This window comes from Anoplophora glabripennis, unplaced genomic scaffold (genome assembly GCF_000390285.2).
Source record: "Anoplophora glabripennis isolate ALB-LARVAE unplaced genomic scaffold, Agla_2.0 scaffold140, whole genome shotgun sequence".
Classification (NCBI taxonomy): Eukaryota; Metazoa; Arthropoda; class Insecta; order Coleoptera; family Cerambycidae; genus Anoplophora; species Anoplophora glabripennis.
In genome coordinates this window covers 518,858-542,830 of record NW_019416526.1, presented here as the reverse complement: position 1 = coordinate 542,830, position 23,973 = coordinate 518,858, and positions in this window count along the sequence as shown.

Here is a 23,973-nt window from a genome sequence, read left to right as displayed (position 1 = left end):
TAGTGAAATATTTGTGAAACTTCATAGCAATATATAATACAGGGTGTTAATGCACTTATGTCAAAAATTTAAAGAGGCGAAAAAGGAGCAAAAACTGAGTTAACTGATGTCACAAAGTTGTATCGGAAATTTAAGGTCATAGAGAAAAATCTAATCTAAAAATATGTTTAAAACTGTTTTGGAACTGCTGAAATACACGTATTTTATAGCGGCGAGTACTTACAAAACATCCTGTAACACTTTCTACGAGTTTGTAGGTTTTTTATGAAGCCGAAACTTAGTTTGTAATACATTGTTGTAGTGATTGCTATGCTGTTTTTCAAGAGTACATTTAATAGCCGTATTTCCAAGTTTTCTTTTGCAAATGGCGCATTTATTTAGCAATCGCGCATATTATGATATGCTCGTAATTTATAGCGAAACAAACGAAAATGGCCACGGAACTTATCAAGTGTACCGTGTAAGATATCTTGAACGACGTGCCCCCGCTCCGCGAATATTTGTTGCTGTAGCGCAAAGAATTTTGGACACCGGTAAAGTACAACAGCGTCGAGGTCGCGACAGTGGCGCAGGGCAACCACTAAGAATCTTAACTGTCGAGGAGATGATTTTATTGTTAGATCTTGTCGAAGAAGATCCGCATCGTAGCACCAGAAATATCGCACAGCAAGTAAATATTTCGCATCCTGTGGTGTGGCACACATTACGATAACCTCAATTGTACCCATTTCATATTCAAGGTGTTCAAGCGCTTACTCCTGAGGATTTTCCACTACGTCGAGGTTTTTGCGAATGGTTGCTTCAGGAACATGCAGGAAATCTTCAATTTACAGCGCAAATACTTCAGTCGAAATGGTGTACGTAATGTCCACAATACTATCACCACTGGGCTGTCGAAAATCCACAGGAAATACGTCGCGGCACCTTTCAGCAACAGTTTTCAGTGAACATGTGGGTCGGTATCGTTAATTACACTTTAATAGGACCTTTTGAATTGTCTAGACGATTAGACAGTGCTTGATATCTAGATTTTTTCCAAAATCGCTTGCCGGAGTTATTGGAAGACGTGCCATCAAATGTTCGGCAAAATATGTGGTTACTGCATGACGGAGCCCTCGCTCACTATCTTCGGAAAGTGCGCGATTTTCTGAACATTACTTTTCCCGATCGCTGGATAGGCGGCGGCAGCGTAGTTAGATGGTTCCCCCCGGTTCCCGGACCTCACCCCTTTAGACTTCTTTTTGTGGGGATATGTGGAAAGTGTTGTGTATTCCACGGAAAATCGTGACATCGACCAACTGCGACATCGTATTGCCGAAGCTTGTAATACGATTCGAGAGGACGTGGCAATATTGCAACGCGTGCGAGCGAATTGGATACGTCGCGCTGAAGCTTGTGTGCAAGCATATGGTGGGTACATCGAACATCTTCTATGAAAATCATGAGTTCTCAAAAGGTGGCTCTTTGCTATGTTGAGGTAAGTCAGATTTTAAAATTACATTTTACTTAACACAAATCCTGTATTTACCTTATTTTGACATAACGGACATGTTGAAAAAATATTTGACATAAGTTCATTAACACCCCATATATGTAGGCTTTTATTTCTGAGGATATTTAAATCAGTAATGTATAAGAAAAGATTACCTCGGATTGAAGTTACATCACAAACATTTAGACATTTTTGTAAATGTGTTTAATTCGTTAATTCTACTCAGCAGTTTTCAATATGTACGCAATTTTTTTATTTAAGTTAATTAAAGTTATATATTTTATTTTTTTTTGTTACACTAAAGAATTATTCTTAAAGAAAATCTAAATTCGTTGATATTCAGTAGGTATATTTATTAAATTAACTACTAATTTGAAGGGTTTTACTAAACGATTTTTGTCTAACCAAAAATCACACATTGAAAAAAACAGACAAGTAAAAAATACGCATCAATATATTACTTCAATAGACGACTGTGATGAAAGAAAAATTATATTTCTGCAGATCCTTTCGTCTGGCACAAATGCCTAGGGAATCTTTGCCTTTCATAGAGCTACAAAACATTTTTATTTATCTTAAATCTTATTATTTTTGTAAATAATTACAGTAGTATGATGAATCCAATAATTTTGTACACGGAAAAACGTTCTGAATGTTACTTATTCACGTTTTCCAAATTAAATTAAATTTAAAAATAAAAAATAAATTACTACAACACAATCATTTATAATATTTTCTTGTATCGTAAATAGATCTTAATAAATCGTGCATGATTTTTTTTGGGCATATCATTATTTAGGCGAATATAACAACAATTATATCAACTAAAAGAACTCGTTTTATTTTAGTATATTTATTTCCTTCTTATTTCACCAAGTCTAGAATTTACAGTTAAAACATTTTGTGAGTGTGAATGAGTGTGAGTCTGACTATACTACTAGCAAGTATGAGTGTTGTGTATGTATAAGTTATATTGTTTTTTTGCACTGTTTTAATTTAATAACACTTTATAATCATATTGCTTTTAATATGTGTAAGTTAATTGACTTTCTGACTTTTATAATTATCAGTTATTTGTGTCTAGTCCTTTTGTGTATATGTTGTATATTGCCATTGTAACTATGCACAATAAATATTTTTTTACCTAAAAATCAATCTATTTCGTTATCAAAATTTATTTTTTTTTAAATTATGTTTGTTGGTTTAAATTTGTTATGTGTAGTGTAGTGTATGTGTATGTGTAGTGGTATGACGTCACAACATGGGTTCCGTACGTTTTTCCGCGTTTCTTTTTCATTAGTTATATTGGGGGAGAAATTGTTAAAAGAAAATCTGATTTTTGCATATTTGCTAACTACGACGTACATTTTTTGATTATGAATTTTAATAAATATGTTAATGAGTCCATTAAGTAGAATTTTATTTTTAAGAGCATGGTTAATTAACGATACTTCGGGCAAAATTTAATCTGTGTGCCTAATTACAATTTCAGGATAATTAAAAAATACGCAAAGATAACTCATCTCAATTTATATTAAGTGAACTGTGAATTATTCAAACCACGTAGGTGTACTACTGTATGTACGTTAAGCGTACAAGACATTTTACATAAAGGACATAGTGCGGTATCTTTATTTACATTTTATGGGACATGGGATGGTATCAGTTGACCTGTACACACACAAAGCTCTATTAGCGTCCGCTACATGTTCCCCTTCACACACTATTGCATATTACTGAACAATGTGTGAACACCGAAGCAATTTTGTCGTTAAATTGCATTTTACGTCGCCACGGTACTTATAGAGCGTAATCATGATAACGGCTTCGATACGCAGCATATGCGTAACAAGTGAATAGGGTAACTTTATAACAAAGAGGAAATTTATTAGCTCAGTTTTTTTACATGCGAAAGGTGAAAGGTGAAACTGGAAACGCAAATCGAATCTCATTTTGGTATTTAGTACTATTTCCATAAAAAAATTGACTAAACTATATTTTCAGAATTCTTCAAAAAAAGAAACAGCCAATGACAGATATACAGTGCAACTAAAAGGACAAACTAACAAAAGATGGTGATTCTAAAAATTTAATCAATTTATCCAAAAAATTTTGAAGGTGTCATATACCATGTCCCGAGCAAATTTTTGTTCAACTTTTTAATCGGAAAATGGAACCATTTTGAATACACAGGGATAGTCCCAGCCAAAGCAGAAACCCATGTCCGAGGGGACCCAAAGTACCCTCCACGAGAAGTAGAATACGCTGCGAGAAAAATCACATTTTCGACAACGTTTCGTGCTGCAGGTATAGAAAATTCACCTCAGTTTCGGATTTCGGAAAAATAGAAACCGAAACATGCGAAATTTGATCTTGGGAACCACAAAACAAAACCACGCTACAAGTCGATCGTCCTTTCCAGGCGATTATACTGGGTAAAATCCAAAGAGGCCAATTGTCCAAACTTAAGACGGATTTGTTACAGGACCTCTGCGGACCCATCAATGAATGTGATCGTACGTCAACCCTGGTACCTTGCAGTGTACTAACCAGGGTCGAAAACTTGTCTGGTAAGTGTAGTACAACACACAATATAAAGTTGCATTATATAAATCTCTTTATACAGGGTGTCCCATTAATATTGCGAAAAAATTCAGGGGGAGTTTCTTTGACCAAAAATAAGAAAGAAAGTTCCTATAAACCTATGTCCGAAATTGCTTCGTTTCGGAGATACAGGGTGTTGAAATTTAGAGAAAATACAAGGTTTTTACTAATATCTAATACCGTAACCATAATTCCGATTTTTTTAAAATTTGGTATGTTTATTTATAAAAATAGTAGACGTCTTCTGACGTAATTTCATTTATTTTATCTATTCCAGCGGAATCCGGAGACTAACACCTGTTGATATTAATATGTAAATATATGAGACGTCACTGCTTCTTCTTAGGTGTCATATTTTTTTCTAATTATGCGATTAAAACTACAACCTTTTTGTCTCTTTACTTTTTTTGATATCTTGCTTCGTTTTCGAGCAAAAAATTAATATCTTAAGGGAAGTAGAAAACAAAAATAGAAATTCAATGTTTTAGTTATTTACTAATCAACTTTAACACTACATTTGAAGGAAAAAACTATGTAACAAGCTGAGAAACAATAACTCATTAAATAATATTTTTTTAAATAATTAGTATTAACAGAAATATAAGAAAAAATATTTAACAAACAGCAATGATATGAAAAATACTTTACATACACAGGCGTTACAACAGTTGTTGAAAATGTGTGTTCAAATATTTCGGCTGTGTGACTAATTGTTTCACAGGATGCGACAATGCGGTTTCTTAATTCGTCTATGGTTTGCACTGGAAACCATAGACGAATAAACCAAATGTTTGAGGTGATCCCAAAGGAAAAAATCCAACGAATTTAAGTCGGGAGACCTCGGGGGCCAGAGTTGAGTGCCTCCTCGACCTATCCAGCGATTTGGGTAGATATTGTTCAAATATTCACGTGCAGCTTAACTGAAATGGGGTGGAGCACCATCGTGCACAAAATATATTTGCCACCTTTATGGCAACGGGATGTCTTCCAAAAGTACGGGCAATTCATCCTCAAGAAAACGGTGATAAACATCTACAGTAAGCCTCGGTGGTAAATAAAATGGGCCTATTAAATAGTCTCCCACAATTTCGACCAATACATCAAGTGAAAACTGGTGTTGATGACGCCCTTCTAATGTTGCATTTGGGTTCTCGTCCGCCCATACATGATTATTATGGAAGTTCATTATGGCTTTTCTAGAAAAATTCGGCTCATCCGTGAATAGTACTTCTGCTAAAAATTGAGGAATTTCTCCAATTTTTTGTCGTATCCATCGACATAAATCTAATTTTAACGGAAAATCAGTCGGGAAAAGTGCCCGAACCCGTAGGATGTGATAAGGGTATAGAAAATATTATTTTTTTAAATCCTGAAAATTGTAGAACGACTTGCATGTAAGTTTCTAGCAAGCTGTCTGGTACTTGTTGTTGGAGTGTACATCTTCCTCCAATTGTAGGGTTATTGCTGTGCGGGGTCGCCCATTTCCTGCGGTAAGTTTTCGAAAACTTCCAGTTTCACTAACAATAAGACGTTGATGAAGACGGGTGAAGACAGTATGATGAGGAATTATACGATTAGGGTATTTTTGCTCATAGAGGCGCCTGGCGGCTAATGCATTACCGTTGTAAGGCCATAAAGAAAATACATATCGCACATTTCACTATTTGTGTAATTCATTTTGACAAGCAGGAAATGACAACTACACAATTCAAGTACTTATCAAAATCACACACTTAAGCTATTAATTTTTTGCTCGAAAACAAAGCAAGATATCAAAAAAAGAAAAGAGACAAAAAAGTTTTTTTTATCGCATAATTAGAAAAACATATGACACCTAAGAAAAAGCGGTGACGTCTCATATGTTTACTTATTAATATCAACAGGAATGAGTCCCCGGACGCCGCTGGAATAGATAAAATAAATCAAATTACGTCAGAAGACGTCTACCGTTTTTATAAACAAATATACCAAATTTTAAAAAAATCGGAATTAGTGTTCTCCAGATATTAGTAAAAACCTTGTTTTGTCTCTAAATTTCAACACCCTGTATCTCCAAAACGAAGCATTTTCGGACATAAGTTTATAGGAACCTTCTTTCTTATTTTTGGTTAAGGAAACTCCCACTGAATTTTTTCGCAATATTAATGGTACACCCTGTATATGAAATATTACTTATTCTAAATTAATATACATCAATAAATACAAATTTCTAATAATTTCGATTAATGTAAATTTTTTCAAAAATCACATTGCTCCCGGCCTAGACCCCAGTTCTAGTGCCATATACCCAGCCATGTGTTGAAGATCCCACAGGATGCAATAAGACCCCAGAAGCTTCCAAAGCTATAGGTACTCACAGGAGACCTACAGAAGCTCCTAGAAGCTTCTCAAATCACAGGTACTTATAGAAGACCTACATAAGCTCTAGGAAGCTTTCAAATATTTCAGGTATTCACAGGAGACCTCGAAAACAATGCTAGGCAAGGCAAAGCCTAAAATACAGATGACACCAAAACAACTATACTGGAAGTGTCGCGAAGTGGTCGAAGCTGTGTCAAAGTGCATTCAAGCTTAATTGAAAGCTTAGAGCGACATCCACACCCCCAAATGTCCGTTGAGGTTGGCGTGATGAGGCAGGCGTGAGAAAATCCCGTTTTTCCCTTTGCCGGTGAACAAGAAAGTAACAAGCGCATATTAGACGAGACTCAAATATGTATATTGCTATCATATGGGTATAACATGTACTTACATTTTCTAACTTATATGTATCTGCAAATATCTAATAAAAACTCATTACCACAACGAAAGTGCTATTAGCAAGTCACTTTACTTTCCAGGACTATCTACTATTTCTCACTCTCGCATATTTTCAGAGAGCGTGAAAAAATGTTATAAATTGGAACACATTATTTTATTCAAATAACCAGATTACCGTTATTGCATGATTGCAAGAAACAACGAGACACGTCTAACTAGTTTCGCTTTCTTAACAACATACCGTATAACATTTTCTAAGTACGGTATTTGTCGTGTCTCGTACGGTCTTTGTTTTGAAAAGTGGTATGTGATATTTATAAGTAGGATGAATAATTCAAGTAAATTCTTACGAAGCGGTTTGTTTCGTAACTTTTTTAATAAACATTCCTTAACATAACTTATTTATTTATTCAGTCTATTCTCCCTGAGGTTAAGATTTACAGGCAAGTCCGTTCCAGTTTAACAAACTTCTAGGTTTTCTGTATAAAAAAAAAACGGTGAACCTGACCCAACACGATGGCAACATTTTTTAAACACATCTTGTGATTTGACCCAACCAGATCAGTTTCTTTTACAATGTAGAGCGTGATCTTTATATTGTAGCTTAGTGCCATTGTGAAATGGCAATTAAGATAAGTGTTGTTTAAAATAGCGATTTTGTCAAGAGCAAAAATATATGTATATGATGTTTTATGGAACTTTAGTTGTTTTGTGTGTTTTCCCTCGACAAAAAACCTCAGCCGATAGGGCAGGCATTAGAGTATTGTATCGAATAAATTGATCGATGCGAAGCTTCAAATCGGAGGCAGACATGTACAAATGTGAAAATATACCTCTGGGATTACTAAGAAACCTAGTGACTTTTTTATCAAAAGATGTCAGCATACATTGCACGTTTGACGATGGGGCTTAGGCTGTTCAGATTAATATTTGAATGAAGAACGATAGCTGGGGAGTTTAGCCATATTTCCAAATTGAAATCTTCACATCCACCTTAGGTGGATACAGGGTGGTGCAGATTTACACAAACAATTTTGTGTACATTGTACATGTTAAATACATACACTTACCATAGAATAATTTTAGTGGTATAAATGGAATAAGAATTGCACAAGTTTTATAGAAACGAAAGTATGTTTTACACTTCTCACTTGCCTTCATCTTTTTATTTATATATCAATTTAAAATTAGACTCGTGCGGTGTGGTTTAAAATGGATTAAGAGATAGGTATGTATTTCAATTTTCACTTGGAAACTTTTATGTTACCACCGCGGATAAACGTTGATAAAATATTAATCGAAATAAAAGCATTCCGTAGTCTTCCAGATATCTCGTCCTAGAACTCCAACTTTTCAATCTCCTACCGAACTAAATCGATATTTTGTTTAGACACTGCGTCGGTAGCAAATGGAATTTTCTTTATATAATAAAGAAATTGATTATTCAAAATTGCATTCAGTATACAGGGTGTATTTAAATGGAGGGGTACAAATGATACCAGATATTCCTTGGGTGAAAATAAGTCGATTTAACCTAACATACCTATATCCCAAGTCACATAATAAAAAAGATACAGATACAGGGTGTCAAATTGAAAAATAAAAAATGGTTTTTCTTTAATAATTTCTATAATTTTAGTCAGAAATGTTTCAAATTCTCAAGGGAGAGGTTTTTTAATGATGGGAAAAATAATATAATATTGATTTTTGATTGTCGGGTACGAGGCGCCCTCTACAGGCAACGTTATGCATTAAATATGTAGTAACTTTTTTGCTAACCCCCGTATACAACTTTTAGTAACGAAATATGAAATATTGGACTGTTTTGAACAAAAAATGTATACTTATTGAAAATGGCTAAAGCCAACCGTTGAGGAGATATTTTTAATTTCATAAATTAGTGTTACGGATTTATACCTCCACGAATACCACGGTACAAACAATCACTTTTGTTAATAAATTCAGAACGCATTGCGTCACAGTACGTATTAGTAGTGCATCTCCTTATTTTAAAATTCGACCAAATGGGGGCGCAGGAATCAACTGAGACAACATTATTTTTCCTGTTTTAGATTTACTTTACTCTTTTTGTTTATTATTTTAGCATGTGTGAATACACTTGCTCCATAATTTCAATTGAACTGTTTTTTCGGTGTCTTTATTAAAAAACACATTTTGAAAGCACTTGAAATTATTTAAACCCTGCATTAAAGAAGTCTCATTTGAAATAACAGTTCAGATGAAAAAATATTGCAAAATACTTATTTATTGTTAGTTTAATAATAAAATTATTAGAAAAAAGAGCAAAACAACTAAAACCATGAGTCATTAACAATAGTCAATAGACAATTTAAGAGAAACAATTGGCTGACAATAATAAAAGGATATTTTCTAAGTAATTTCCATTTTCCTGTAAGCATATACACGTCTTCGAGCAATATCGGCAGTTGCTCATTTAAAAAATCTCAAATATTCAGCTCCGCCGAGACGCCGAGGAAGAATAAACGGACCAATAAGATAATCTCCTACGATTCCTGCCCATACATTTAAACTAAAATTCTGTTGAAATTTGGATGTACAAACTTGGTGAGGATTTTAGTCAGAACATGAGTAATTATTGTGATGGTTCACTAAACTAAAAATTAGTTATATACTTCATTTTTTAAATGTAACTCGAAAAGGTTTAAGTCGGGTGGCCGCGGTGGCCATTCTATTGGTTGTTCTCATCCAGTCCATTATACTTCTTGAATTTCATTAAGGTAATTTGGAAGTTTTCTCGGAAATGAGGAGAGTACTATCACATATGAACTATATTTGTTGTTGAATAGCTAATGGCACATCTTCAAGAAGCCTAGGTAAATCATTTCGACGAAATTCGAGAAGCTAGAAACCCTTTATCCGATTTGGCAGCATGAGCGATTGTCGACAATCCCTGATCGAACATTTAAAGAAAACAGTGCTGAAAGTGATGTATCACATGCGAATTTTCAGGTTCCAAAACATGTCTGTCATGAACATTATTTATCTTATTTCGTGTAAACAAGCCTTACTAACACTTCAAGTGTAAATCGAGGAGTTTCAGCATTTTATTGTAATAACAATTAACAAAATCTAACTTATAGTTGGCTTTTACCAAAGTTTGGACACGCTGTACATGATACGGATCTACTAGCATCGTATAATATGTGCCACATTGTTGATTGTGCCACTCAAGGCAATTATAGAACAGTTTGCCTTGGGTTTATTCGGAGATTTCTACAACAACATTTAAAATTCACTCATCGGTAGCAACAAGCGATGTGAAAACTTGCGACCTCTGTCGCTCAATTCCCTAGCAATAGTATTTTGGCTTGCTGCGTCACACATTGGAACAATATCTATTAATTCTGCATTGCTGCACATACAGCCCGTACAGTTTATACCCTTGTAAACAACAAACCACGATAATAAGAGTTCTATGAAAACCACAGTAATAAATACTAAATAAATAGGTCAAAATTATCTGCTGAATTTAATTTAAGTAATTTTTTTAAAATAAATTTTAATAAATACACTACTGTCGTCTAGCTTATATCTAGAATTATAACAATCTCAAATTGTTTTTTCTAAAAATTTGTAAACATTCGTTTCTTTTTAGGGTGATTTCGATTCTATCTTTAATAGCACATATATTCGCAAAGTTCTTTGGATAAATTATGAATCACCCTGTGTAGTACACTATTTTAACACTATTTGACACTAATTTCTTCAACTACTTTTCACATTTTTCTAATACGAACCGACAATTCTTGCACTGCTTCCCCATTTGTCCTATTTAAATGGAATACCTATGTATACACTGTTTAACGAATTTAGTTCCCGTGCAGGTAATGAGACAATTTTAAACTGATTTCCAACAATCTTTCGCATCTATGTACACTGCACGAAACGTTAATTTACGAAAGCTCCAATTTAAATTAATGCTCGCTAATGCTTAAACGGGAAAAGAGTATTTTAGCGTGGAAAGTCTTATTTATGGGCAAGAATTCTCAAACAAGCGGCAGCGTTTCATGAAAAATAAAAATTACTAGTAGGAACGTTATGTCAGTTCTTTAGTTTCGAATTTATTTAAAAATTATATTAGGGCGTTAGAATATTTGTAGTAATATTGAATTGTTTTTACTGTACTGCTTGTAAAATTGATAATTTATTGAAAATTTATAAAATGGAATGCAAATTATTTCTATAATATTATTCTAATTAAAATAATTATTAGCGAATATTGTTTAAAAGCGTATATTTTCAATAATTTCCTAAGTGAAATGATTTGTTACATGTTACTCTGATCAGGCTCATTCACTCTTTATAAATATGTTTATTTTGTATCGATATGTTACTAAATAAATAGCTTCTAAAAATATTAATTAGCGTGATGTACGAGTTTACTATTGGATAAAATTTTATATCACAAATCAGTGCATAGCTTAGAACGAAATTGCAATCAGATATATTTTCATTTCGTTGAAAACCTTTAAATTTTTTTGGAATATCAAAATGTTTGTGAATATTTGCCTTTAAAGGTTTACCAGTCATCCCACGCAGTCTGCATAATAATAATATGGTGTATCCTCTGCCACACAAGTTAGTAAATTATTTTATTATTTATTCTATTACTTTTAGTTTCAATAAAGAATATAAAGAGAGATCCACAACAAGTGTAAGTACAACAAATGCCACAACTTTGCTCTATATGCTCATGATTAATTATGCAATAGTTTAGAAGTTATGGGATGTTGAATTTAAAAAAAAATTGAAATATATTTGGCATTACTTCAGAAGCAAATACATACACGTTTTATGTTTATTCTTTAACCATAAACTAATTACACTAAACTATAATTATTGTTAAACAGTTTCCATTAAAATTTTATTTATAATTTTTTATAAGAAAATAATTTCAACTTTATTAGACATTAGACATTTTAAGCTACAAACTCTTTCAAAATAATTTCAGATAAAAATGAAACCAAAAAAATAAACAAAAAATTCTCGTTCGTTTTTGAGTTACTCTAAAGAATAATTTGTTTTAATTTTAACACCCAGTAAATTTAAAATAGTTGATTTAAAAAACTGGATCCGATTCAAACTTGTAATATAAGTTTTTTATTCTTCTCTTATGTTTTATATTTTCTTCTATTCACACTGTATATGTATGGATGTTCCATATTGCAAACGCTAAACTTTATTTGGTAATATAGCTCCTCAAAATAGGAAAACAGTTTTTACATATATATGTCAAGCTTTGTTTCCGTTTAAAAATATACCTATATTTATTCAAATAGATATTGGATGTAGATGGATGAAATTTATACTAATAATTTATTAAACTAAAGGCAACAATCTGTCGAATTGGTTTACAAATATGTCACCCAGTGGCGAAAATACTGAAAAATACTCTTAATAAGAATTTCAGAAGTTCGGAAAAGCAGATTATTTTGTAAATTGAATAAATTAATGTAATTCTTAATGTTATTTCTCAGAAAAAAGTTACTGCTTATTTTATTTGAGAAATGTACTTGTAAATGTAATGTACTTTTCGAGTTTTTATTTTTTTTAGTCGAAAATAAGCTTATTACTATTTGAATAAAATTAAAGCATTTCAAATAGCATTTGATTCACAAAAACAACGTATAGGAAGTTTTACGTCGAAATAGAAATACTAACTTGTCTGAAGTCCAAAAAAGATACTGATGTAGAAATTTAATTTTTTTTCGAGTTGTATTTTTGCTTGCGAGGCAATGATTTTTTTGAAAGAGACTAAAAACACTTATCTAATTTAGAAATGCCAATACCCAACGCCGAAATTCTGTTTTTTTTAACGACGATGGCTACCAATAGGTATCTTCTTCCCTGGTTCCATATTTGAAAATTAATTCAATGGATTTTTAACCTATTTGTGTTTTTTTTAATTTGAACAACCTGTATCTCTGAAATTCAAAATTTTAAAGAGTTCTATCACCAAATCAAGTTTAACTTATGTAAAAAGACACCCTGTATATGTTTTATCCTGGATGTCTCTGCTTATTTTAAATTTAATGTGTATATTCCATAATACCATTTTTTCTTCGTTTTTGTATTCCAATATTCTTATCTAAAAAGTGTAAAAAAGGGAGAAGTATTTAAAAAGTGAAATATAAATTCCCCAGTTCTCAAGAGACAATCTTATCTTAATTTTGCAGGTATACAGGTATACAGGGTTAGTAAAAAATATAGAAACCCCCAAAAATCTCAGCAGAAAGCATTTTTGGATAAATAGACATTTAGGTCACTAAAAAATTGTGAGTCCCTTCTATTCCATCGTCGAAAATAAACAATGACAGCCAGAATAATCACTTGACCTCTACCTGACCTTGACCATTGCATTAAGGTTACGTTTAAGACCATAATAACATGTAGAATTCTACGTTCTTATTTCTAACGTCGAAATAAGGGGTCGCTACTCTAAAAATCGATATGACCTTGACATTCTCTTTCGACCTTGACCTCAAGATCAAGGTCACTAAGGAGTACCAACAGGTATCTAGTCAAAGACTCTATTTGATTATATTTAAAATTAAAAAATTATAGTAAAAATCGACATTTGACCTTGAACTGACCTTGACCATTGACCTTGACCAATGTCATAATCGGATGTAGAACTTTCTGCTCTTTCCATTTCCGGGGTCGAAAAAGAAGGTCGCCATTTAAAAAAACTGACTTAATCTTGATATGACCTTGAACCCTGACCTTGAGGTTACCATCGGATACGCCGTGAAAAATGTTGAGATTTTTGTCCTCACCATTTATCCAATGCTTTCCCCCTGAGATTATTGGGGTTTTCATACTTTTGACTAACAATTTGATTTCAAATTTTATGACTTACATTTCCGCGCTATTTCGACAACAAGAATTTTTTTTAATATTAAACTTCTAGAAATAGCCGCGCAAATATCTCCCCGCTGCGCAACATTATATTCAAAGCATGAAACCGGCCTGGAAACTTTTTATGTTCCGCCCGGAATCGAATTGCGCCGCCGACTCTGATACCGCTTGCTGTGGACTCGGGACGTTTGGGACTTACTTATTTACTCGGACCTTTGTCCCAGAGCTATTTCCATTCTTGTTCCCGAACGTCAATCCTGTATCGACACATCCAGTACTCTATCTGCTCCGGCTTTTACTGCCCTTATCGGTGAGATTGGTATTTTCCTTCTACGCCACAAATTTCCTCGCCCCTATTCTCTATCGCGAGGTCTAGGATCACGGTTAGGAAAAGGACGCAATAATCGTAAACTTTGTAAAGGATAAATTTTGGGCAGAAATATTTCGCTGGAGACATTTTCATTGAAATATATTGTATCTCTTTGTATGTAATATATGTTTTCCAATAGACATTTTTTTTCTGAAACTTTCATTTTGGAGGGAATATTGATTGATGAAATAATTCAGTTAGAAAAATTAAATCAGTCGTGCAATGTGTATATCCGACATTTCTGTTTCGCCGTATAATACAAAAAGTTTGACTGCCTTAACTTTAACAGACGAGAGAATACATTAAAATAAACAAAAAAAATCTTATATGACATGGGTCCTAAACTCAACCGTTTTTGAGAAAAAAATTATCAAAATCTCCAACTTGATGTACAAAAGTTCGATTAATTAAGGAATACTAACATAACTGCGTACATAGAATACCATAAAATACAATGTTTATCACATTTTGAACTTCTTTATGCTTAATTTTAAAAAATAATTAGCGTTTTAATAAATTTAAAATTCGATAAAATTCATATCGAGTAATGTGACAACGGCGCGGCGGTCAACACGAGGTACTAAGCTATCCAGCAATCATCAATACTCAATTCGGTTGGTATCTGGAATTCGACCATGTTGGAGTATTTTTTGCGTACCACTATTTCCTTTTCTTGAGGTATTTCTCCTTGATTTTTTAAAGTGTGTACCATCACGATATGTTATTAATTTATGGGGAAGCTCGCCGCAATTTTGTTACATCTTGACGCGTTTACCGTCGACGTTTTTCTCACAGGCATGTCCCTAACAGAAGAACATTCGTTCAAATTTCACAACTGGGTTCAAGGATTGCCAGCTGCAGATTTCGCCCCTCGGTTAAATTTTTGTAGATGGTTTTTAACTAAAACTGACCGCAATTCCCATTTTATTTCAAGAATTTTGGCTACGGATGAGGCATGCTTTACTAGAAATGGCATTTTTAATTCATATAATTTTCATAACTGGGCAGATCAAAATCTACATATCATACATCAAATTTCCAGCATCGTTTTTCGATAAATGTTTGGTGTGGAATATTAGGAGACAATCTAATAGGACCTTTTAACTTACCAGGCATATTGACGGGAGAGGCTTATTTGAATTTTTTGCAGAATGTTTTGCCGGAATTGCTGGAGGAAATATATTTGGACGTAAGAGCAAATATGTGGTTTATGCACGATAGAAAATCTGCACATGCAAGTCGACGCGTATTTCAATATTGCATCGTTGTCCATCCTGTTCACCAGATCTAAATCCATTGGAACTTTACTTATGGGGACACATGAAGGACTTAGTGTATGCCAGCGAGGTTGAAACAGTCGAAACTTGCGAGAACGAATTTTTGCCGCTGCCCAAATAAGGATAAATCCGGGTAATTTCCAGCGAGTGCTTGAAAATTGGATTCGAGGGTGTCGTGCGTGAATCGAACATCTTTGAGTACTTTAATTATATATTTTTCAAATTCATAATTTGATTAAAAGTTAAGTTCCTGTTTTAAGAGGTTCATAATTACTAAAATTCGAGCAAAAATTTAAGCACAACGCTATCTTCGTACTACAAAATCGATACATTTTATTTTATTTATTTAAAAACTGGAAAACAATTGTCTTGAAATTTACTAAATGTTTCACAATAATAGCTGTTTACATTTTTTCCGTAGGACAAGTCTGCCGCATGTACACGTGGTGTGCATCAGCAGGTTAAGCGCTGTTGTCACGTTGTGATGAAACTCCCCAATATTAATACTCGCTGTATTTTGAAAACTGTTAATCTTACGCCCCTGTAATATACAACTTCTTTATTCATTTATGAGTACTCTATCTCATGCGAAAGTAATGGCAGTCAAACTTCTTACACCCTGTATATTGCAATAGAGTTGTGCGCTGTAACGTATGAAGTTATACATGCATATTAGATTGTTATTATTCAGGTGACAACTAACTTTCCGCATCTCGTCATACGAGAATAAATTTAAAACTTAGTTCAGTGGAAGATTAGTATTACATGTTACGTCTCCTCACACAAGGTTGGACAAAGGACATTAATATGTAACAAAGTATAACGGATATCATCTCAGCAGTCGCTTGTTTGCATACCTGTTGACACGTAATTTTTCCAGGCGACAAATTTGCATACACACACTTTACACATAACACAAATTAGAAAAATAAAACAAGAATAAGTTATATATATATCCAAAAAACATTATTAACTCCAGCTCCAATTCCAAATCTTTTATTATTAACATAAGGTCTTATTTTTTTTACCCCTGCAGGCAACTTGAAAAATTAAATTTATTTTCTTCGAATCGGTTAAATACATATACAGGGTCGGAAAGTCCCCATGGTTCATCGGCCGTTACGTGAGAGCGATAAAGAAAGTCATAGAAATCCGTGTGATAGAGAAAGATGGCTATAATAAAGGCGTCTAATAGTCACCGCCCATTTCGCCCTTCCACAAATAAGATCCACTTCTTATTTGTGAACCATGGGTCTTTCCGACCCTGTATAAAAAACTAATATTGCTTTAGAATAAACATTTGCGTTAAAAAATTGTATTTGAGAGAGTTTTTCTGTACGATACTTCAGAAACCGTAAGAAAAACAAGGGCAAAGACATAAAAATTACAACAACGATCGTATTGAGGCTATTTTAAATAATAAAAAAAACAATGTTACCAAATCTCTGATTGATACTTATAAAATATCCTAAATCTTTCATATTACACTTTATTATTTTTAGATAAAAATCATTCCGTTAAAAAATACATAATCTTAAAAATAAAAATTTCAAAATCGTTTTTTATTAATGTCTCTAAAGTTTTCGAGGTATTAACTTTAATTTTGATACGGATGTAGCTTATTCCATTGTGATTGTTTTGAGTTCTTGGAGATTTGTATACTTTAAAAAACAAGTAAAAAACGAGATTGCCACGAACCTTTATAATTCCTGACTTTTACAATACAAGTTGCGTTCTCCCAAAGTTCAGTGCACATTATAAAGCGGACCGTAGTCCTTATGTATAATCCTTTAAACACTGATATTTTTCTCGAAAACTATGCAATAAATGAAAAGCAAGACAAAATAGTTGCAAATAAATTGTATACCTCAAAATTTGAAAAAAAAATCAATAGGTCTAATTACAAAAAAATTAGGAAGGATAAAGGGTCATAGTGACTCAATTTTTCATTTGTTTTTCAAAATGCATACATCTCCATAAAGTCAACAGTACGTACCTACTGAACATCCACGTGAAATAGCAATAGTTATATTATATCGGAAATCATCGAAGAAATTAAAGAAAAAACGTTTACCATGAATATTCCTGCTTATGTGACTGTTCTTCTTCTTCTTCCTGTGATTAGGTTCTATTCAAGTTCCATAGCACCGTGGTATTATCAGCCAATTGGGAGTCCCACTGTTCAAACCTATTCAGCAAATAACTTCGTAATTTTAATTAAGTTCTTGCCGATACTTCTCTCAACTCCTTGGGTTCCAAAAAGGGTTTTCCTAAGAGCGCCATTCTACTATGGAAATGCACAGAAGTTTCATCCGCCCAGTCAGCAGACCAAACTATCTACAAGCCTTAGCTTGAATAGATGCTTCCTAAAGTGACAGTATCCCGTTATAAGTTGCATCACTTTCCCGAGCGGAATTTTACTCAAGCCCAGTATTTCCTATGTTCATATGCCCAGACCCCTCACCACAGTGGAAGATGTGCCACACGAGTGCTCTGGACTAATGAACTCTGTATCGGATCCCTTGTAATCTACTTGTATTAGTGGTAGCCAGTCCAGTCAGCCTTTGCAAACATTCCCACACAAGTTTTGAAGTTACCTTGTATGAGTCTAAAACCTTGTTTGTTGCTTGACTGTCAGAGAAATATATTATGAGTTTATGTTTATAACCTCTACGTACATTCTCTGTCATCACCGCGAACATTTCTGCTTGAAATACCTACAGTGGGAAACCTCCCCAGATTGAAGTTTGCATTCCATCTGGGTATGAGTCCATATATTCATGCACCCGCCCCCCTGGCCATTTTGAAGCCATCTGCAAACCATAACATGCAATATCTTTCCAGGGTATCAAACTTTTCCTCCAATTTGTTCTGATCCTCAATTCGAGTCTCGGATGCCTTATGGAAGTGAAACCTTCTTGTCAAATACTATTCCCAGAGTTAGTTCCGGAATAGATTTTTCCATAATTCTGGAATAAGGACTACCTCTTCAATTATTAGTATTTCCTGAGTCGGTATGCTGCTAACCAAGCTTCTCTTTCCACCATGATATGAAGCTGTTATACCCAAACAGCTCGACCTCTGGATTATATTCAGTTTTCCCTAGTTGTGCCCCTGATTTAGCGATATTTTGCAAATAATACTGTTATTTTCCATTATTTAAACGAAATTAAGTTCAAAATCTCATTTTGTAATTTTATAGTCATCGTATTGGATACGCCATTTTGAATTTCTTCATTTTGAGTACGGATTCGTAATCAGCGACCCAAAAAACATTGGAGTACCTCATTTCATAGCAATTGGAGCACTGAAATATCCTAGATCTTACTATCGAGGTATCAATGTTATATCCTCGGTTTCAGCCCCCAGGTTCTACCGATGAGGCTACGTGACTGTTAATCAACCTGTAAAATAATTCCAATGTATCAGTTTTACTGAAGTGTAAAACTACTTTTTTATGACAATATTGACCACATTATTATTTTCGTGGTCATTTTCAAACTTTTAAAGGTGACTGTCTGCAACATACGTAGCTAAAGTTCTAACATAACTTATTTATGTCAAAAATAGTATTTGATTTCGTCAGAAAATATATATTCAAGAAAATCTAAGAAATAGAAGGTAGTTCTATTTCATTATACCTAATTTTTTAACGCTGCAATCAAGAACTGAAATTTTTTTCTTAATTTTACAGTTATATTAATTTTTAACATTCCTATTAATAAAAGCAAAATCAAACTACTTAGTAAAACAGTTAAATTTCAACATACTGTTTATAGAACCCAACATTCTCTACAACTAGACAGATGTTGCTTTTAAACGTAATTAACGCTACCCAATTATATGTGTCATCGGTTATCATACTTCTCTATATGACTGTGGCTTTCCCCTCACCCGACTTGTCTAAAACATTCAAAATGTCCAGATTAAAACTGGTCGGGCCACGAACTAGATGAAAGTGCGGAAGTTTTGCCGCTGAAACGCACCCGGTTGACAGGGCCAACATCCTGCAGAAATTTCTGCCGGCCGTCGCGTGAGAGCTCAGGATGAAAAGGATATTAGCTTGCTGTAGACGGTTTAATTAAGTCACAAAGGCATGTCCATATGTACCTAACAAGCGGCTTAAACTTCGGATGTTATGTTTAAAATCATTAGCGTAGCGATCTCCGTGATGCAGATTTGAGAGATCAGTTCTGTAGAGAGCATTGAGATATCTAATTAAATGGTATTAAAGTATTACACGTGGACATTAGCAATATTTTTAAATATACATTCCAGTAATATGTGTGAACTGATTGAACTATTTAAGTAAACAGATGCTTCGTTTACAAAAATTATCAATATATAAAAATAAAGTTAGGAATATTCAAAATATAAAGGGCGCCCAAAAAAACGTAGGATTCGATGAGATTGATATCGTGCAATGTGACAACAGCGCTATGGACACTGGCATGCTGCTAGCAGAACTACCAATTGGTGTTTGACAGTCCGACATTCTTGCTTATTGGAAGTAACAGGTGGAACATGGGAGCGGGAAATTTTGAAAATGTTATTATTTCATTACTATGCATAGGCTGCCACAGCAACTGAACATGTTTCCACAGAACAATAGCTGGTTCCAGCAAGATGGCGCTACTTCACATACCACAAGAGCACCAATGGATTCCTTGCGAAAATTGTTTCCAGGTCGTGTTAGATCTTACGGCATGTGACTACTTTTTGTGGAGCTATCTAAAAAGAAAGGTGTTCATTGACAAACCACGAGATATTCGGGAGCTGAAAATGAAAGTTCGGGAAGAAATTGCTAATATTCCGTTGGATATGTTGCGTCGTGTTATGCAGAATTTCAACGTTCGACTTCAAGAGTGTATGGAGAGAAGAGGAGGTCATTTAGCTGGGGTAATTTTTAAGAAATAAAAATGGCACACATTTATCTTGTTATTGTTACACTTTGTTTTAATTAAATACTGTTACTTTCGGAAATATCTCGTTTTCAAGACTTCCCGCTCCCATGGTCCACCTTGTATTTAATCTTTCCACTTCTTCGTTAGTTTTTTTCTAGGTTTCTCTAGAGGTTCTTTTTTATATTTAGCATACCTATGTGAGTATCACAATACATTATTAATTTATGGGGAAGCTCGCTGTAATTTTGCTAGTAAACGACTTATTTTTTATCATTTTCCCCCAAAGGTAGTTGCCTAAGAGAAGGGCATGCATTGAAGTACATCAATGGTTTCTTGATACTGATAGTGTCATTTCTCGCTTTGAAAATCATGTCCAAAACCTACAGGAGAAAGTGAAAAAACGAAAGAACATATTTTCACAATAATTGTTTACCATTGGTTGTTTTGTCGTTTATAAAAAAGTCTGTTCTAAAATTGTCAATTGGTTCGACTCGCACTATTGCCAAGTTGTGATAAAATTCCCCAATACTTGACGCACTTTAAGAACGATTAATGTTGGCAACATTGTTCATTCAGTTTAACATAATTAGGTATCGCGTGTTGAGGTAATGACACTCATACACACTGTACTACACTCAGTTAAAAGCCATTTGGCATTATGTCACGATTTGTAATATAATTTACTCAAAAAACGTAAAGGTACCTAATAGATTTATCTACATAAAAGTTAAATAAAAATTTAAAATACCCTTAACAAAAACCTAGCAGAACTCCTTTCAGTGTAAGAGCTATAAAGGTATAGAAAAATCTTTAAATAATTTTGCAGCAAATCATCCATCTTATTTGTATATATAGAAAAGTTTCCATATTTGGGAGGGAGTGTTATAAAAAAATCAAAATTTATTATAAAGAAAAATATATAGCACAGTTGAATATAATTTTAAAATTGAAAATTGCTGTTATAACTTTCTATATTACAGAGGCTGTATCTGACTCAAGTAGCAGCCTCAGGTATTTTGCTATTTAGTCAATAACAGATGATCATGTCTTATTGTTTTGATGGGGGGCTTATTGAAAACTTAATCTGCCGATAAGTTATAAAATATATTTCCAACAAAATTTTCACTTCTAGATTATTGAGGAGTAGGTAGGTATTTTAGCTTTATTGGAACGTATCGTCAGAATTAATTTTAAAATAAAGATGAATCAGAAATCGTATCTTGCCTTCAAAACCCATAAAAGCATATTTTATTTTTTTTAGACACACCAGTATAAGTTGAAAAGGCTATTGAATGTTCAAAAAAGACGAGTATGTTCTTTTGCGTGCAACAAGACATCGGCGGTTCCAAAAAAGTTTTCTTCGTGTCAATATGGTAAGTTAGAAGGTATTAAAAAAATATATTCCATTTGCAAAAAAATTTTTCTGCCAATCCAGATTTCCCACTCCGATTCTTTAATCTTCGAATATCGTCTATAAGTTTGTAAACATCGTGTACAAATATTACTTAAATTCTTTATTTTCAATGAATAAGCGTTACAGTATTTCAAGAAACACTTCTATTATAATTCTTACAGGTCCATGCAGTATGAAACAGTGATTCATTCATTTCACAAAATAAAAGAAGAGAAAGTTCTATGAAAAGGTTCGTAAAAGTTCAAAGATTCAAAGATTAAACGTGAAACACAGTCTCTGCTTAATTATTCAAGAATCATTGACGAAGACATCAAATTTGGTCAGAGCCATTGACAGCTGAGCAGTATAATTTAATGTTCGGCATAAATTCGCGCTTATACAGGGTGTTTGTAAATAAGTGCGAAATATTTTAGGGGGTAGTTGCTAAAGTTATTTTGTGAAAAAAGTTCATATAAACGTAGGTCAAAATATGCTTCGTTATCGAGGTACAGAGTGTTTAAGTTTTAATTTTTTATTTATTTTTATTAATTATTTCAAAAAGTTTTAAAGATATTGACCCCAACTTTGAAAAACGCTTTAGAGGGATAAATGCGCAATTTGATATTTTTTATCAAATCAATTCTGAATGAAATTGGTAGTTTCAAATTTTTTTGTACGATGCACCGTTTTTGAGGAAAAAAATAAAACATATTTTATTGTAGGTTTTGTTAATCTTTTATTTAAAGGTCTCTTTTAATAAAGCGTTTTTATAGTCAAAGTAAAAATGCAATTCAACATTGAAAATAAAAAAGCTGGAATGTGGGTAAAAAGTTCTTCGATTTCGAGATACAGGATGTTTTAATTGTAATCCTTTAATTTTTTTCTCTTGAATATTTCAAAAAGTTTATTATCTAATACAGTAACATTAAACCAAAAGAATAACACAAAACAAGAGTAATAAAAATATATTTTAATAGTCGAAAACCAACAACAGATGTTGAAAATGACCTCCCTCACAAATAATACAAGAATCAACTTTTCGCCTCATTGACTGTCGTATTTGCTGGAATATTCCTACTGTATTTCTTATTGTCTCACAACCTGCTGTAATTCGATTCCTCAGGTCTTCAACATCTTTAAATTACGTGTCAATATCTTTAAAACTCTTTGAAATAATTAATAAAAGTAAATAAACATTTAAAATTTAAACATTCTGTATCTCAGAAACGAAGCATATTTCGACCTACGTTTATACAAACTTTTTTTCACAAAATAACTTCGTGCCCCCTAAAATATTTCGCACTTATTTTACAAACACCCTGTATGCTTGGATACGCCGATATACTTTAAATTGTAATTTAGAGATATAACATCCTCTAATCCCCATTATTCAATTGTTAGGCTCTAGCAACCCCATCTTTGAAAAAATAGCAAAGTACCTACCCTTTGTGATGCCTTCTTGATACTTTCTTATACTGAATACAATAAGAAAAACTTTTTCAAAATTTGTTGGTAGGTAATGGAGATATTTACAAAAACATATTAAAATGCGACTCGAATATTGCCACTTTCAACTTTCGCTGTCACAAGTGGCGTAATATTAAATTGTTTCTCTCATTTTCATTAATTTTCCTATTTTATCGCCTTAAACAACGAACTAAACCGCGATGCGTGCAACAAATACCCCGTACTTAAAGTAGTCCCTGCAGTTAATGGGCATTTTATCACAAACTCGCATTAAATACTGCAGTTGTTGAGCCAAATATTGGACTAATTTCACGGATATTACTCATGTCAAATGCACGCAGTGAATTTCCTACAATCCACTACCAGCTTTGGATGTAGACCGCTAATGGCGTTAAATGTTTGGCAACCAATAAAGGTACAGCAGGGATAATAAACTTAGACATAACTGCCACAATCGATAATAATTATTTACACCTCTAAAGCCTAAACGCTATAAAGGCCATAATTTAATGAAGTTGGGTAGTTGTTGTCGTTGTTTGGTCGTTCGACAACTTTCTAATCAAAATGTTTAACAAACATTAAACTTAATTAAGAGTTTGTTAATTTTAATAGCTGAATAATTAAGGATTTAATCATAATAACGTGGTGCAGTTGAATTTTACGTTCAAGCACAGGAAAAACAACTGAACATATACATAACACTTATAAAAAATAATATAGTGTGGACTTCGTGCTTCGCTATTTTAATTTTTTTGAATGATGTGTAACAAAACTGTAAGAAAATAATATTAAAAAAACTAATAATAATA